This window comes from Astatotilapia calliptera, chromosome 6 (genome assembly GCF_900246225.1).
Source record: "Astatotilapia calliptera chromosome 6, fAstCal1.2, whole genome shotgun sequence".
Taxonomy (NCBI): domain Eukaryota; kingdom Metazoa; phylum Chordata; class Actinopteri; order Cichliformes; family Cichlidae; genus Astatotilapia; species Astatotilapia calliptera.
The window spans coordinates 41,058,844-41,074,594 of record NC_039307.1 but is presented as its reverse complement, the minus strand read 5'-3'; positions in this window follow the sequence as shown (position 1 = coordinate 41,074,594).

The window sequence follows — 15,751 nt, the reverse complement described above, 5'->3', positions numbered from 1 at the left end:
GATGTTTATGGTGAGTTTGGATCTTCTTTTGCTGCTGGTTCAGTCAATAATGTTTGGAGAGAGATAAAACTAACAGCTTCAGAATCAGCGCAAAAGGGGCGTGAACACAAAGCTCGACCCGCCGAAACACCAGGATCAGCGAGCTAACAGAGTGAAGCTGACCCCCCACCCACTTGAAACGTAAAGGCAAATAGGCGGAGCGGTTAGTGCTACGTTTGTGCAGATTTGTGTAGGTAAAATTAGCGTTTGTGCTGCTACGGTTTCTGAGATATAACGATTTCAATTCTTATGGCCTGTTTAACACCAGTGTCTGTGGCAGTGAGTTTCAGCAGCTGTGGAGTTTTGCACGTTTATAGAAGACTGTCCACTTTTCTTAGGCTTGCTGCATATTAAGTTTTATTAGTTTACACTTTAGTAACACAATTTAGTCAGCAGAAAGGTCGATATTTCTTTTGTTACCAGTGCAGAAACGTACGCAAGGTAGGCTAAAGTTCTTTATTTTTTTCTGTGGAAAACTGTGACTTTCATGTGAAGTGATTCATGTATACCTAAATGATTATTATTTTTTACATACCCAGTTTGTCTCTATGATTTTGTTTGAATTATATATGTTCATTATTATTAATGTAGCTGTCTCAGAAAAAGTAAAGTGTTTGCTTTCATAGGTTGCTCCGACGTGTAGAAAACTGAATATCCCACAGCAGCAAGGCCAGCGATGTTCAACCTGCAGCTCTAAAGCCACATGTGGCTCTCAGGCCCGTCCACTGTGGCTCTTATAAGACCAAGTAAGTTGTGTTTTATTATAAAGACAACAAGAAAGGGTTCTGTTAACAGTTTGTTTGTTTATGAAATACAGTGGGGCAAAAAAAGTATTTAGTCAGCCACCGATTGTGCAAGTTCCCCCACCTAAAATGATGACAGAGGTCAGTAATTTGCACCAGAGGTACACTTCAACTGTGAGAGACAGAATGTGAAAAAAAAATCCATGAATCCACATGGTAGGATTTGTAAAGAATTTATTGGTAAATCAGGGTGGAAAATAAGTATTTGGTCAATAACAAAAATACAACTCAATACTTTGTAACATAACCTTTGTTGGCAATAACAGAGGTCAAACGTTTACTATAGGTCTTTACCAGGTTTGCACACAGTAGCTGGTATTTTGGCCCATTCCTCCATGCAGATCTTCTCGAGAGCAGTGATGTTTTGGGGCTGTCGCCGAGCAACACGGACTTTCAACTCCCGCCACAGATTTTCTATGGGGTTGAGGTCTGGAGACTGGCTAGGCCACTCCAGGACTTTCAAATGCTTCTTACGGAGCCACTCCTTTGTTGCCCGGGCAGTGTGTTTTGGATCATTGTCATGTTGGAAAACCCAGCCTGGTTTCATCTTCAAAGTTCTCACTGATGGAAGGAGGTTTTGGCTCAAAATCTCACGATACATGGCCCCATTCATTCTGTCCTTAACACGGATCAGTCGTCCTGTCCCCTTGGCAGAAAAACAGCCCCATAGCATGATGTTTCCACCCCCATGCTTCACAGTAGGTATGGTGTTCTTGGGATGCAACTCAGTATTCTTCTTCCTCCAAACACGACGAGTTGAGTTTATACCAAAAAGTTCTACTTTGGTTTCATCTGACCACATGACATTCTCCCAATCCTCTGCTGTATCATCCATGTGCTCTCTGGCAAACTTCAGACGGGCCTGGACATGCACTGGCTTCAGCAGCAGAACACGTCTGGCACTGCGGGATTTGATTCCCTGCCGTTGTAGTGTGTTACTGATGGTGACCTTTGTTACTTTGGTCCCAGCTCTCTGCAGGTCATTCACCAGGTCCCCCCGTGTGGTTCTGGGATCTTTTCTCACCGTTCTTATGATCATTTTGACCCCACGGGATGAGATCTTGCGTGGAGCCGCAGATCGAGGGAGATTATCAGTGGTCTTGTATGTCTTCCATTTTCTGATGATTGCTCCCACAGTTGATTTTTTCACACCAAGCTGCTTGCCTATTGTAGATTCACTCTTCCCAGTCTGGTGCAGGTCTACAATACTTTTCCTGGTGTCCTTCGAAAGCTCTTTGGTCTTGGCCATGGCGGAGTTTGGAGTCTGACTGTTTGAGGCTGTGGACAGGTGTCTTTTATACAGATGATGAGTTCAAACAGGTGCCATTCATACAGGTAACGAGTGGGGGACAGAAAAGCTTCTTACAGAAGACGTTACAGGTCTGTGAGAGCCAGAGATTTTCCTTGTTTGAGGTGACCAAATACTTATTTTCCACCCTGATTTACGAATAAATTCTTTTTTTTTTTTCTTTTTTTTTTTTTTTTTTGCCGCCTGTCCCATTTGGTTCTTTAGCCATCAGAATTGTTGTCTGAAGACCAACAAGGATCCATTCCATCCATTCGCTTCCGCTTATCCTTTTCAGGGTCGCGGGGGGCGCTGGAGCCTATCCCAGCAGCCATAGGGCGAGAGGCAGGGTACACCCGGGACAGGCTGCTAGTCTACTGCAGGGCTAACACATAGGGACAGACAACCATTCACACTCACTTTCACACCTAGTGGCAATTTGGATTATCCAATTAACCTATCCCCACAAGTTGCATGTCTTTGGACGGTGGGAGGAAGCCGGAGTACCCGGAGAGAACCCACGCAAACACGGGGAGAACATGCAAACGCCACACAGATAGACCCCGGCCTGATGGTGGAATTGAACTCAGGACCTTCTTGCTGTGCGGCAACTGTGCTAACCACCGTGCCACCGTGCTGACCAACAAGGATACCCAATGGATTTACTTTGCCAAATGGATCATCGTGGCATTGCTGTATTGGTCCATTTGGTCGATCTTTGTTTTTATTATTTATTATATTTTATTTTCAGATGTTACAGACGGGACAGACATGAGTGAGGGATAGGAAAGGGAGAAAGAAAGAGGAAGGAAAGGAAAAACAGAAGGGGAGAGGGACAGTGAGAAAGGGGGGGAGAAAAAAAATAAAAATCTCCTGGATCACCTGTTGAGAGAAGAATAGAAAACAAGCAAAAAAAGACAAAAAAACCAAAACAAAGCAACATACTAAACACAACACCATCGCATTAATCTAGCTAAGTGTAAACAGCAGTAAATACTAAATATTCAATGTTGTTGTGCAGCACGCAGGACAGATGTGCTTCGAAGTAGCAGCCAAGAAAGGTGTAATTTAAGTCTACGAGCAGTGAACACCCGTGTGCATACCTGTGTGGATCAGCATGCTTGTATTCCAAAGGTTTCTCCATGTAATGATCTGCTAGAGGGTGTGGGGGGGCCACAGCCCCGTCCTCCAGGGTATGAAGCAGGTATGGTGGAGATCAAAACTCCAGACATCCAGAGGCCCCCAGAACACAAGAAACCAAGGAAGACCAACAGAGGGCCAGCTGCGCCACTGTCCCAGAAAGAGCTGAGGAGAGTCCCAGATGAGGGTTCACTCAGCAGCCGCGGAGCAGAAGCCAGGGGGAGTTGCAGTGACGCGCCCGTGAGCTCCGCCGGCCGCCAGCTGTGCCTGAGTGACCGAGCCCCAGGCCGAGAGGCCGGGGGCACCCCACCCCCGAAGGGGCCCGAGCGAGCCCCAGGCTCCAGGCCCCGATAACCGGCCGCCAAGGAGTGAGCCGGTGTGTACCTGGACGCCCACCCCCAGACACAAGGAACCACCAACGCACCGACACCTGAGGGAGTCCGCCACAGGCAGGGGAAGTGGTGGTAGGTGGAGATAGGCCTCCAAACCTTGGAGGGCCTGAGGTGTCCCCAGAGAGGTGGCGCCTGACACCCAACCTGACATATAGACACAGACATACAGGCACACACAGACACAAACATCCATTCCCACCCTCATGCTCTCATATGCACTTACTCCACACTCAACCAACGTGGAGACAGACATAAAGAGACGCTGTACACACGATCACACTCCCCAAGCGTACTCTACAAACCGGGTCTAGGTACCCTTGCCCCTGGAGGGGGGAACTGCACCCAGACCCAGGTGGTGTTACCCTTTTCCCTGCGGTGGGGAGAGGCAGACCACCCCGACTCCGTAGCAGCAGGGAGGCCCCACACTCCAGACCGCAGTCGGACGGCCAACTCCACCTAGCCCTCCCGCTCCAGCAGGCCGCAGAGAATGGGGGTGGGAGAAGACTCCAAACCTCCCTCCACCCGCTCATTGTAGTGTTGATGCATGTGTGTTCTAAGGTGCAATTAAAACCCAGGAGGGCATGGAGCTACCTGCCAAGGAGCAGCAGGTAAGAGCATAGTCCCTCCTGATAGCCCTCAATGTCTAAGTGTATTTAAAATTGAGAGGTGGGCACGACGCCAGGGGTGAGGTGTACACCCTGATGGTAATTTGGACTCCGTGATTGTGCCCACCCCCAAGATCCTATATGTATGTGTAATGAGGGTGTGAGTAATGTGAATGTCTAAGTTGTGGGATGAAATTGAGGCAGAGGCAGCCAGAAGGGGACAGAGGGGGGGGGGGGTAGCCTCCTCTGCACCCTGGTGACATACCCCTACTCCAAGGCCCTGCATGTGTGGGTGGTTGTGGTGGAGCGGGAAGAGAGAGGCAGCTGGAGATGGGGAGGGAAGGAAGGGAGGGGCAGGTAACCCCTCCCTGGGGCCAGCTCCCCCGCTGACCCCAGTAGGCACTCCCACACTCCGCGACCCGCCAGGGAAAGGGGGCCCAGGCCCATCCAGACCGGGGCCCAGTGCAGCAGCGCCTCCCGGCCCCACAGAGCCCGGGACAGTCCACCCAACCCCACCACAGAGAAAACTGCACCCACCCCACCATCCACTCATCTTCCAGACTACATAAGACAGTAAACGCCCAGGCTGAGATCTTCCTCCACCTCTCCTGTATCTCCCCCTCCTGCAGAGAGTTCCTGAAGAGAGGAAAGCTCCTGCAAGATGTGACCATCTCCCCCACCAGTTGAAGAGCCCCCCAGGTGGTTCGACGCACCGGCGGCACCCTGCTCCAGGGCCGGGCCCCCATGGAGGAAGAGTTATGGAAGGAGCAGTTAATGGGGAGAACTGTAGATTTTGGCCAGTTAATTGAATAATCTGAAACTCTTGAAAACCAGTTTATTAGAGTAATTACCTCAGAGAGGTTGGTTTGTGTGTTTTGCAGAAAAAGCAACACATCATCCGCATAGAGACTAATTTTATGTTCTATGTTCTTGCATTTTATGCCCTTAATTGTTGTAGCCTGTCTAAATGCTGCTGCTAGAGGTTCGATAAAAATTGCAAAAAGTGAAGGAGAGAGTGGGCATCCCTGTCTGGTGCCCCTCAGGAGACAGAAGCTGGAGGATGTCTGGTCATTTGTTCTGATACGAGCTGTTGGGGAATTGTATAATATTCTTATCCAGTTTATGAAAGAGTTTCCAAAACCAAATTTGTGTAAAGTTGCGAATAAAAATTTCCAGTTAACTCTGTCAAATGCTTTTTCTGCATCTAGATATAATATTATGGTTTCGATGTTTTTATTGTATGAGTAGTCTATTAAATTAAGTAATCTACGAGTGTTTGTTGAGGAGTGCCGACCTTTTATGAAACCAGTTTGGTCAGGATGAATTAAGAGGGGGGTCATTTTCTCTAATCTCTTTGAGAGATCTTTGCAGATTATTTTAAGGTCTACATTTAAAAGAGAAATTGGACGATAGCTTGAGGGAAATAAAGGGTCTTTGCCTGGTTTTAGCAGGAGACTAATGTTGGCAGAATTCATATTTGGTGGTAGTCTGCCATTTTCCTCGATTTCCTGCAACATGCTGTGGAATACTGGTGCCAAAATTGTCCAGAATTCTTTGTAGAATTCTGCAGGGAAGCCGTCTGGACCTGGAGCCTTATTATTGGGCATACTTATCAGGGCTTCCTGGAGTTCACTTGGCGTCAGTGGCGAATCCAGTTCCATTGCTTGACTATCTAGTAATTTTGGAAGAGTTACGTTGTCAAGAAACAGATCAATTTCATTTTTAGATGGGTTTATTTGTGGTGAGTATAAAGTTTCATAGAAATCCCTAAAAATGTTGTTTATTCTTCCAGGGTCATATACTGTGTTCCCCGATAAATCTTTAGCAGCATATATAGTTGTTTTTTCTTTATTTATTTTTAACTGGTTAGCTAGAAATCGACCTGATTTGTTACTGTGTTCAAAATTCTGCAAGCGAAGTCTTTGTATAAGGAATTGTGTTTTTTTATTAATAGTTTCATTTAATTCTAGTTTTGTTTTGCATATTTTGTTCAATGTTTCCTGATCTTGGTGGGACGCGTAGGCTTCTTCTAGTGATTTGATGTTTTTTTCTAATTCCTGAATATTTTTGTTTTCTTCTTTCTTTTTGTGTGATGAGAAAGAAATTATTTTACCTCTCATCACAGCTTTCCCTGCCTCCCATAGAACAGAAGCAGATATTCCGGGAGTGTCATTAAAGTCTAAATATGAAGTCCATTCCTTTTTAAAATATTTAATAAAGTCTTCATCTTTAAGTAGTGATATATTAAATCTCCAGTTTTTTCTTGGCGTAGTATTATTCTTGTGCATTAGTGTTAAAGATACAGGAGCATGATCGCTGACAGCTATAGGGTGAATCTCAGTGTCTGAAATGTCACTCAGCAGTGAGCTGCTGACCAAAAAATAATCCAAACGAGAGTAAGAGTGATGAACATGCGAGAAAAAAGTATATTCCTTACTGGTGGGGTGAAGAGAGCGCCATGCATCGCAAAGACCAAAGTCGCTCATATACTGTTTGATTATATTTGTGGACTGCCAATTGCGCTGAGTTCCTGTTGTGTTGAGCCTATCCATGTCTTCATTTAGTCCAAGGTTGAGGTCACCGCCAAGAATGAGTGCGCAATCAAGGTGTTCAGAGAGTGCACTAAAAAATCCGTGGAAGAATGAGGGATCATCAACATTTGGACCATATATACTAACAATACATAGTTTTTTGTTCAATATTGATAGTTTAATAATTAGAAATCTACCCTCTGGATCTATAACTGTATCGAGTACTGTAAAATTAACATTTTTATGTATTAAAATTGCTACTCCCCGTTGTCTAGAATTATAACAGGCTGCAAACACGTTAGGAAACTCAGGTGTTTTAAGTTCGTTTAAACCTGTGACAGGTTTATGAGTTTCTTGTAATAAAACAACATCTGCCTGTAGTTTTTTAAGCTGGTTAAATATCTTTAACCTCTTTCCTCTGGAGCCAGCTCCATTTACATTCCATGTGACAAACCTCAGCATGCCCTTAATTGTGCGTGTATGTTTAATGATGTATGCTGGGTGTTTCGTTTAGACAGGTGGAGAGAATGTGGAAACATCACTTGTTTGTAAATAGAAAGAGAAAAAGAAGTGTGGTGAGAGGCTCCATAAGTCTGACTATGTGTGTGAATATTCACTAATATGAACAAGCGTGGCTTGCTTATGTGTCCTGCAAGTCTGTGCGTGCTGTGAGGCTGTTGTGAATGTGCTGCCGTTGAGCTGATGTGTTTGCGTGATCGTGTTGTGAAAATATGGAGAAATAGAGGGTGTTGTTTGTAGGTGAGTGGGGAAGTAGGTGATCACAGCAGTGAAAGACAAGAGAAAGAAAGAAACCACATGAACTGTGAGCGACAACAAAAAAAAGGAAACGAAACGGAAACATTCCAATTAAAGCAATGACGGAGGGTGACGGTGTTATATCTGCTATGACATCATATTGATATTACTAGGTTAAACCCATGTTAAAGGAGAGAGTGTGAATGAATAAGAAAAGAGTGTAGCGGGTTCTTATCTGGAGTGCAGTCAATATAACCACGGTGTGGTGCCGGGGTTGCGGTAGAGCTGTCCGTCCACGTAGAGCCGGTCCACGGCGATGACAGCACGGGAGCCTTTCTGGATGAAGCTACGTCGAACTGGGAACAGGACCTTGCGTCGTTCCAGGATCTCTTTGGGGAACTGGTCGTTCACGCTGAAGTCCGTTCCTTTCAGCTCTCTGCCGCGACTCTTCACCTGTTCCTTCTGTTTGAATTGACTGAATTTGGCCACAATAGGCCGTGGTCTCCCGGTCCGCGACCGCGCGCCCCCCAAGCGATGTACTCTATCGAAGTCGATGTTCTTTACGGTGTCCTCCGGCAGCTTCAGGTGGATTTTAATGAAGCTTTTCACCGTTGCCTCTGCGTCCTCTCCGGCAGTTTCTGGAATACCAGAAAACACAAGATTATCTCATGATATGGGCTTGTAGATCGATAACGGACTCTTTTATTTGTTTATTTTCAATGTTTAGCTGGGTCACGTTATTGGTAAGAGATTTGACCGACTCCCGTAGCGTGGCATTTTCAGCGGCAAGCGTTTCCACCTGCTGCTGGCTGAATTCCAGGGATTCTCTCAGAGATTTAAATTCCCGGTGTAAAATCTCCACCAGGGACAGCCTCGCATCGAAACTGGACAATCGCTTGTTGATTGACTCCAGGATGTCTGCGATGTCTTTGCCGGCAGGCGATGTTGTACCGGGGGAGTCTGCCGGGCGACATCTCTTCGATGACGGCGTCTCAATTTTGGCCGGGGAAGATGCACTCTGGGCCTTATTCATTACTAAATCTTGAAAACAGCGGTCGATGTAATCTTGGAGAGCGTCTAAACTCTCCCCATTGTCCTCCAGGGTGTTAGAGATGATAAAACAGATGTTGTTAGTTATATGACAATTGATTAGTATATTTGGTAATACTGAAGCTTGAAAAACCTTTGTTAAACTCTATGCTACCATTTGCTTTTTTTCTGCCAAAATCTCCGGCGTCTGACGTCACCTACAACATGGGTCGCTTACCTTGTCCGTCACTTCCGTCACTTACCCTTACCTTACCCATACTTGAATAAATTCTTTACAAATCCTACCATGTGGATTCATGGATTTTTTTTTCACATTCTGTCTCTCACAGTTGAAGTGTACCTCTGGTGCAAATTACTGACCTCTGTCATCATTTTAAGTGGGGGAACTTGCACAATCGGTGGCTGACTAAATACTTTTTTGCCCCACTGTATCTGCATTGACTATTTACTGAATGTACAAGACTTTTAAAAGTGATTTAATGTTTCTTAGCTTCAAATCTGTTTGCTGTAATTTTCAAGTTGGTTGCCCATCTTTCCTAATTTTCAATTTTTATGGAATTAGTCACTTAGCTGGCTTCATTTTAACAAATACTTTTTTCTGTTATAAAGGTTTGATGATTCATTTTCTTATAAAATCTTTTTTTAGGCTCCAGACAGGTTTTGTAGCAGCAGGGAAAAGGGGCCCTTTGAACTGAGAAGGATGCTGACCCCTGACTTAAGCCACCAGGTCAACACAAAACAAATACAGAAAAATGGAACGGTTACTTTCAAGGCTACGGGTGAAGGTGACTGGGTGTGTAAAAGCAAATATACATCAGACTGACAAAGAAAAGAGTGTTAAAAGATTTTTAATTTAGAACTTTAACTTTAACACACAGTAGCCACGTTGAACACATGTAACTGTAATGAACCAAATAAAACAGAAAAATGCAGGCAGCACTCATTATACTGTGTATAACACAGTATGGGGTTTTTTCTTTTCAGATGCTCCTGTCACTCCATTTCCCAGGTCATCATAGCACTCCCACACACATGGAGCTCTCCTGCAGTATGCAGTGTAATGCCCCAAACCACCACCTTTCCATGGAAAGCATTAATGCCCTCAAAGTGAACCACTTTCCTCGGAGAACCAGGTTGGAGGGAAATTCATTCAGTGGAAATTCTGTTTGGTTTGCAAGGTCAGTATCAATCCACACGATATCTCCAATGTTGTAGCTGTGAGTAACTGTCCCTGCACAGAGCTCATTTCCTGTGGTGCTGTCTTCTGTTTGGCCTCCAGAGATGGACTGGAGAGTGGCCACAGGCAGGTAGACTCAGGTAGGCCAAGTCCTGCTTCCACAGCAGTGCCAGGATGAGCCATAGCAGACTCTTTGAGGACAGAGATGGCAGGAGGAACAAATGGCACTTCCCTTGTCATCCCTTTGCTGAGGTAGCAGTGCTGTGAAGAGCAGTGTTTGGTAAAATAAACACTTGAGATGTTCCTCATTGTCTTAGCAATTACAGCGGAGATATCGCACTGAGCATCGGTTTGGATCGCAGCAGACCTCAACGAGACAGCTTCAAACATTACACTAAGCAGCTCTGCCCTCCTCCTGTAGATTTTTATGATTTTTCCTATAATGGTGGGCCGGTCTCTAGTCAAAATGCTCAGGCTGATTCTTTGTCCCAGTCCAGCCCTGTATGCAGCTCATCTGCAGTCTGGTGTTACCTACATCTTCCTATTCAGAAGGCAGAATTTCCGAGTTCGGAGTGCAATCAAAGCACCACGACTGCAGTTTTTGTGTTGGATGTAAAAGGCGCACGTGACGCTGTGATGTAGGCTAGAATCATGGCGGCGGTCAACGACGGTCCAGGCGTGGGATTTCTCTCGTGGAAATGTGCAAATTATCTTTTCCTTTCTATTGGTAGGTGGCACAGTGCACTGTGGCAGGATAGTGCTAACATGTAAGCAAGCTAGAAGACTGCAAAGTAATGGAAGCAACATATTAACAAGAGAATTCTAAATAAAACCAAAGTTACTTTGCCTAGTAACTAGTTACATTGAAAGTAACGAGTAACTTGAATTAACTGAGTTACTTTTGATAGAAGTAACTAGTAATGTAACTAAGTTACTATTTTAAAGTAACTTAAGTTTGGCTTTTTGCAGAGTGGCCAAATTTGGAAGGTGGCTTGGCTCAGGATCCCCATCAAATCTGCTGGCTTCGCTGAGCTCCATGCAGCCGGTCCCATTCTGCCCTCACGCAGCTCTTTAGCGATCTGTTCACGCAGGTTTCCAGACATGAACCGCTTGGAGTGGCCAGTGTGCAGAGAGATCTGTATTTCTCATGAAACACTGGGGCACCATTGGACTATTAATTGCTGTCTGTCTGTCACATGACATTTCTAACTGGCCACGACACTCCTTACAGTCGTCTCCAATGTCCAGAGAATTGACCTTGGACCTTTGCTCTTTGGAACACAAGTGTACATGTGTGTTTGATCTTCTTCCATATAAGATCGTTGATGATATGAGTCCAAGTGCCAGGCTTCAAAATTGTGTATTCCCTTTTTTGAGAAGGAGAAAACTTGTCATTGTATTCAACCTTTTCAGGAATAAATTTAACCCAGTCCTCAAAAGGGACGTCTAGTTCAAAAGCTTGACAGTTTTCTTGTCCAGGAGAAATGCAATGTGAATCTAATTCTCCTTCACTATTACTTTCCTGATTACTTTCCTGATCACTGATTTCCAAAGCTGACCAGATGTTGTGTCTATTTAGCTTCACAAAAGTGTACAGGGCCTTTGCTGACATCATGTCTTCTAGCTGCTGACTCAGCTCTTTCCAGACTGGTGCAGCTGGAGGGGCTATTTTGCCATTTTGGACTATGGCCTCTTTTGAATTGCAAAGAATTGAAAAAGTGGAAACCTTGTCTACAGATGGCTTTTGAGGCATCTAAATAAAAGAAAAAAAACACACTGATTATGATGGAGCAAAACGTGATTTCTGACCTACATATTCAGCCAGGAGTAACCCCTCCCCCAAGTTCCCCACCAATCTACACTTTCATATTTTGTTGAATTCTTGCTTTTAAGATGGAGCTATTGAATTTATGAGTTTTATTGACTTGAGTGTTTAATCCATTAACATGTACTGTACAGAACTTTAGTCCAGTGTACTGAATGTTTTTAAAGCGCTTTAAAAACATTTTTTTAAGTTTTCTTGGATTTGCAAATTTGCAATTGCTGTATTTTTGAAAATGTTTAACATTGAAAAAAAATCCCTTTGATCCAGACAGTTAACTGTGTCATGTAACTAAAACCTCAGTATTTTAAATGTAAGCTCACCTTGTTCAGAAATCAGATGAACGCTGTTCTAAGAATCCTTCAGACACAGTAGTGCCAAATAATACTTTTTTCTGCCAAAAAATGTGTATTTGATGCAAAAGACTGCTAGCTTGTTCTTTTCTCAAAGCGTGTTCATGGGAGTGTAAAATGTTCAAATGTAGTTTTCAATAAAGTTTTTTTAATCCACTCTAAAAAAAATAAATCCTCAAGCATGTGCATCGTAGTTTTATGAACGAAAAGTGATCGAAGTAAAGAAACAAACTACACTCATTACAAATTTAGCTGATTACATACAATAAGATTTTTTTTTTAACAGAACTTTATTGAACAAATGAACACACAAAGTGAAAGGTCATTTGAAAGAAGATATCTACCCCGTGATAACAGGGTTCTTGCTGATCGGCGTTGGCTTAGCCCTGGTTTATCGGAGAAATAAGAGAGTGGAACCGGCTGTTCAAACCCCCCCAAGGCTGCCCGCTGGAATCGAAATGGAACGAGGCGCAACCTCTCACAACGAACGTAATATGGTCAACACCTTGGAGACGCTTGCATCGGCTGTGAAGACTCAAAACAACACCATTGAGCGTATGAGGGGAAACATCAGAGAGAGGCCTGCTCAGAATGAGACCCTTGAGCGACAGTTGGAAAACATCGCGGAACGGATCACTGCAGTTGTGAGGTCTCAGGATCAAAAGAATGACAACACCACGGAACAGAAGTTTGATACCATCATGGGGAGGCTCGCGACTCTCCAACGGGAGATCGAGAGGCCAGTGTCAGACTGTTAAAGAGCAGCCTGAAAATTCTCCTGGGCTGCTCGCATGGAAATTAACAAAATCAACATGAACATTGCGGATCCCCATAACGGCGCCAGCTGCAGGCCCAAGGCTGGAGCCGAACAATCACTCCCTGATAACGACTGTGTTACGGCTATTCTTCCCATCCCATGCAAGGCCACCTGGGTTGGCTGGAAGACTGTATACTTAGCCTGTCGGGGCGAAGGACACTGTCTCAGCTGAACTATGGACACGCACGCACATACATATACACTGATGTGCACACACTGATCCCCCCTCCCTTTCCAAAGGCCTTCGATGCTTGTCCCCTCCCGGGGAAGATAGCAGTCAACTGGACCAGCGCAGACATGCTGCAGGACCGGATGCGCTGCTTACACCGGCTCTCTCTTACCCTTTACCCGCCCCTGTTGCTGGTCTTGTGTTTCTATGGTGTATTGATAGTCACGTGCTTTTGTGCTGAGGTGTTTTTTCTGTTATCAAATTGTTCTCCCACTAGGAGCTCAGTCTGAGTGGAGTTTTTTTTCTCCTCCTCTTACCTCATGTTATGTATTTTCATTGTTTTTTCCTATCAGCCTACCTTTCTGACATGTCTGCCCAATGTGATGTTTGTGTAAAGTTGGTCAGAAGGTTCCTTTGTAAGTGCACATGCGCCATTAGCGTGCTGCCTGCTGTAACCCTAATTTCCTTCGGGATTAATAAAGTGTTCTGATTCTGATTCTGATTCTGAAAAAGACATTTTTCAGCAGTAACACCATAACAGAATATCTCAGAAACCGTAGCAGCACAAACGCTAATTTTACCTGCACAAACCTGCACAAACGTAGCACTAAAAAGTCGACCATTTTGGTCTGTTATGGAGCAGTCTGGGAGGATGGTGACCTTTGAACGACCTATATAATAAAGTTTAATATCTCAGAAACCGTAGCAGCACAAACGCTAATTTTACCTGCACAAACCTGCACAAACCTGCACAAATGTAGCACTAACCGCTCCGCCTATTTGCCTTTACTTTTTAAGTGGGTGGGGGGTCAGCTTCACTCTGCTCAGCGAGCTGTCGGCTTTCAGCCCCGACCGTGTTCGTGCCGTCGGTGAGAAAGTCACATCTCGCTGATTCTGATGTTTTGGCGGGTCTGAGCTTTGTGTTTACGTCTTTTGTGTTCCTGCTCTCATTTACTGTTTTAGCTGTTTGGTGGTTGTTGAAATTTTGTGAGGTTTAACCTGAGATTCTGGCGTTTCGGGCAAAATAAATTTATATTTAAAAATCGATTCAGGATTTTAATAATTCGATATCACGTTATCCAAGCTAGAATCGATTTTAATGGATAAATCGATAATCAAGACCCACCCCTGGTGCTAACCACTTTACTGCTGTGCTGCCCAACTATTACTAGCACCAATTTCCCAGTCTCCTTGACTTTAGCAGTACCCTGAATTAACAACAAGTTGTTAAGGAAAATCTTGATTAAAAATGCAACCACCAGGCGAGCGTGTCTTTTGAAGTGAGGTTTATTAAAAAAGAAAAGAAAAACACTGCAGTGGAGAAAATGTTCAGGTTGATGGGTCTGTCTAGCACAGGCCCACCGCTGGAACGAGACAATTTAACTACACAGCAAAAGCATTGAACACCAAGTAGGCAAAGTCCTTTGTGTTACTCATGCATGAGGGAGACCGGACCGGAGCCAGATGTCGTTGCGCCCACTTGACCTCCGTCGGACTCTCAGCCAGGTTCCCTGTAGCACTCCTTTTATTGTAGTTACATGAATATGCATGGGTTCATTAACATGACGTTTCACATAGGTATACATGCGGACAAAGAATACCTTATCTCTGTGTGTGTGTGTGTGGGGGGGGGGGGGGGGGGGGGGGGTCAAGATGTGACCCTGTGAAGACTCCCCAAAGCTGGTGCCAGGAGTCCAGCGGTCCATCTAAGCAAAAGGCTCGTATACTTAACCAGATACAGAGTAGGTGTCCTCCTATACCATGAATCAGTAAGTGGAGATATGACCGCTCTCATGACCTTAAGGTGTGTGTGCATGCCAGAGCACTCTGGAAGGCACACAGAGTCTTTACGGTCTGCTAAGGATCAAACCTCTATCATTATGCAATCTTTTATAAAACTCTAAGCACATATGAGTAGATATTTCTAAGCATAAATGACAATCCATTATACAAACCTGACACAGGTCAAACAGCAAACAATTTCTGAAGAAGGACACCGCCCTGAACCATTTTATACCTCCCAGAACACAAACAAAGAACATTCCACAGCACATCATACATCTCTATACCTTCAGTCCAGCTCATCCTTGCGCCTCTCCCACTCTACTCTAAGAAAGGTTATGACCACCCGTCACCTCCCTAAGAGCAGGATGCTCTGGAGATCTTCAAGTTTACAATGCACCCTCTGTGAGGTGCAATAAAACCTGAGGCCCACTTGTGAGAACATTCCACATGTATGTATACAAAGAGGTGTCAGGAGTGATTTTGCTATACTAAAGTGATATGATTAAAATATGTGATCAATACATAAAATAAAGAAATTTCCAGCACAATGCCCACCCTTTGTGATAACAACCCCATTAAATCACATTAAAACAAACTGTTCCTAACTGCTGTATGTAACATCAACATCACTGCACACTCAAAAGAGATTTTACAATGTGCATCATTCTACAGTGTCAGTCTCAGACAATTCCATATCTTAATTTTCATCCTCACTCTCACTCATCACTGTCCCTATTTTCAGTCTGCAACAGGGGTAACTGACATTTAGGAGACTCATCTTCTCTGGTCAGTGCAGTCATGATCAACCTGTTCACTAGGGTGCGAAGGCACGGTATGAAACAACAGCCACAGCATGTAAGTATGGCAACAAATGTGGCCATGGACATCAACAAAGACACCACTATGGCTTTATATTTACCAAAATGATTAGTGAACCAATCATCCAAGGGATTATTTATGCCATAATCATCTGTATTTGGGTGGACAGCGTTCTCAACCCTTCCAGTGCCCTGGCTACAGAGCCATC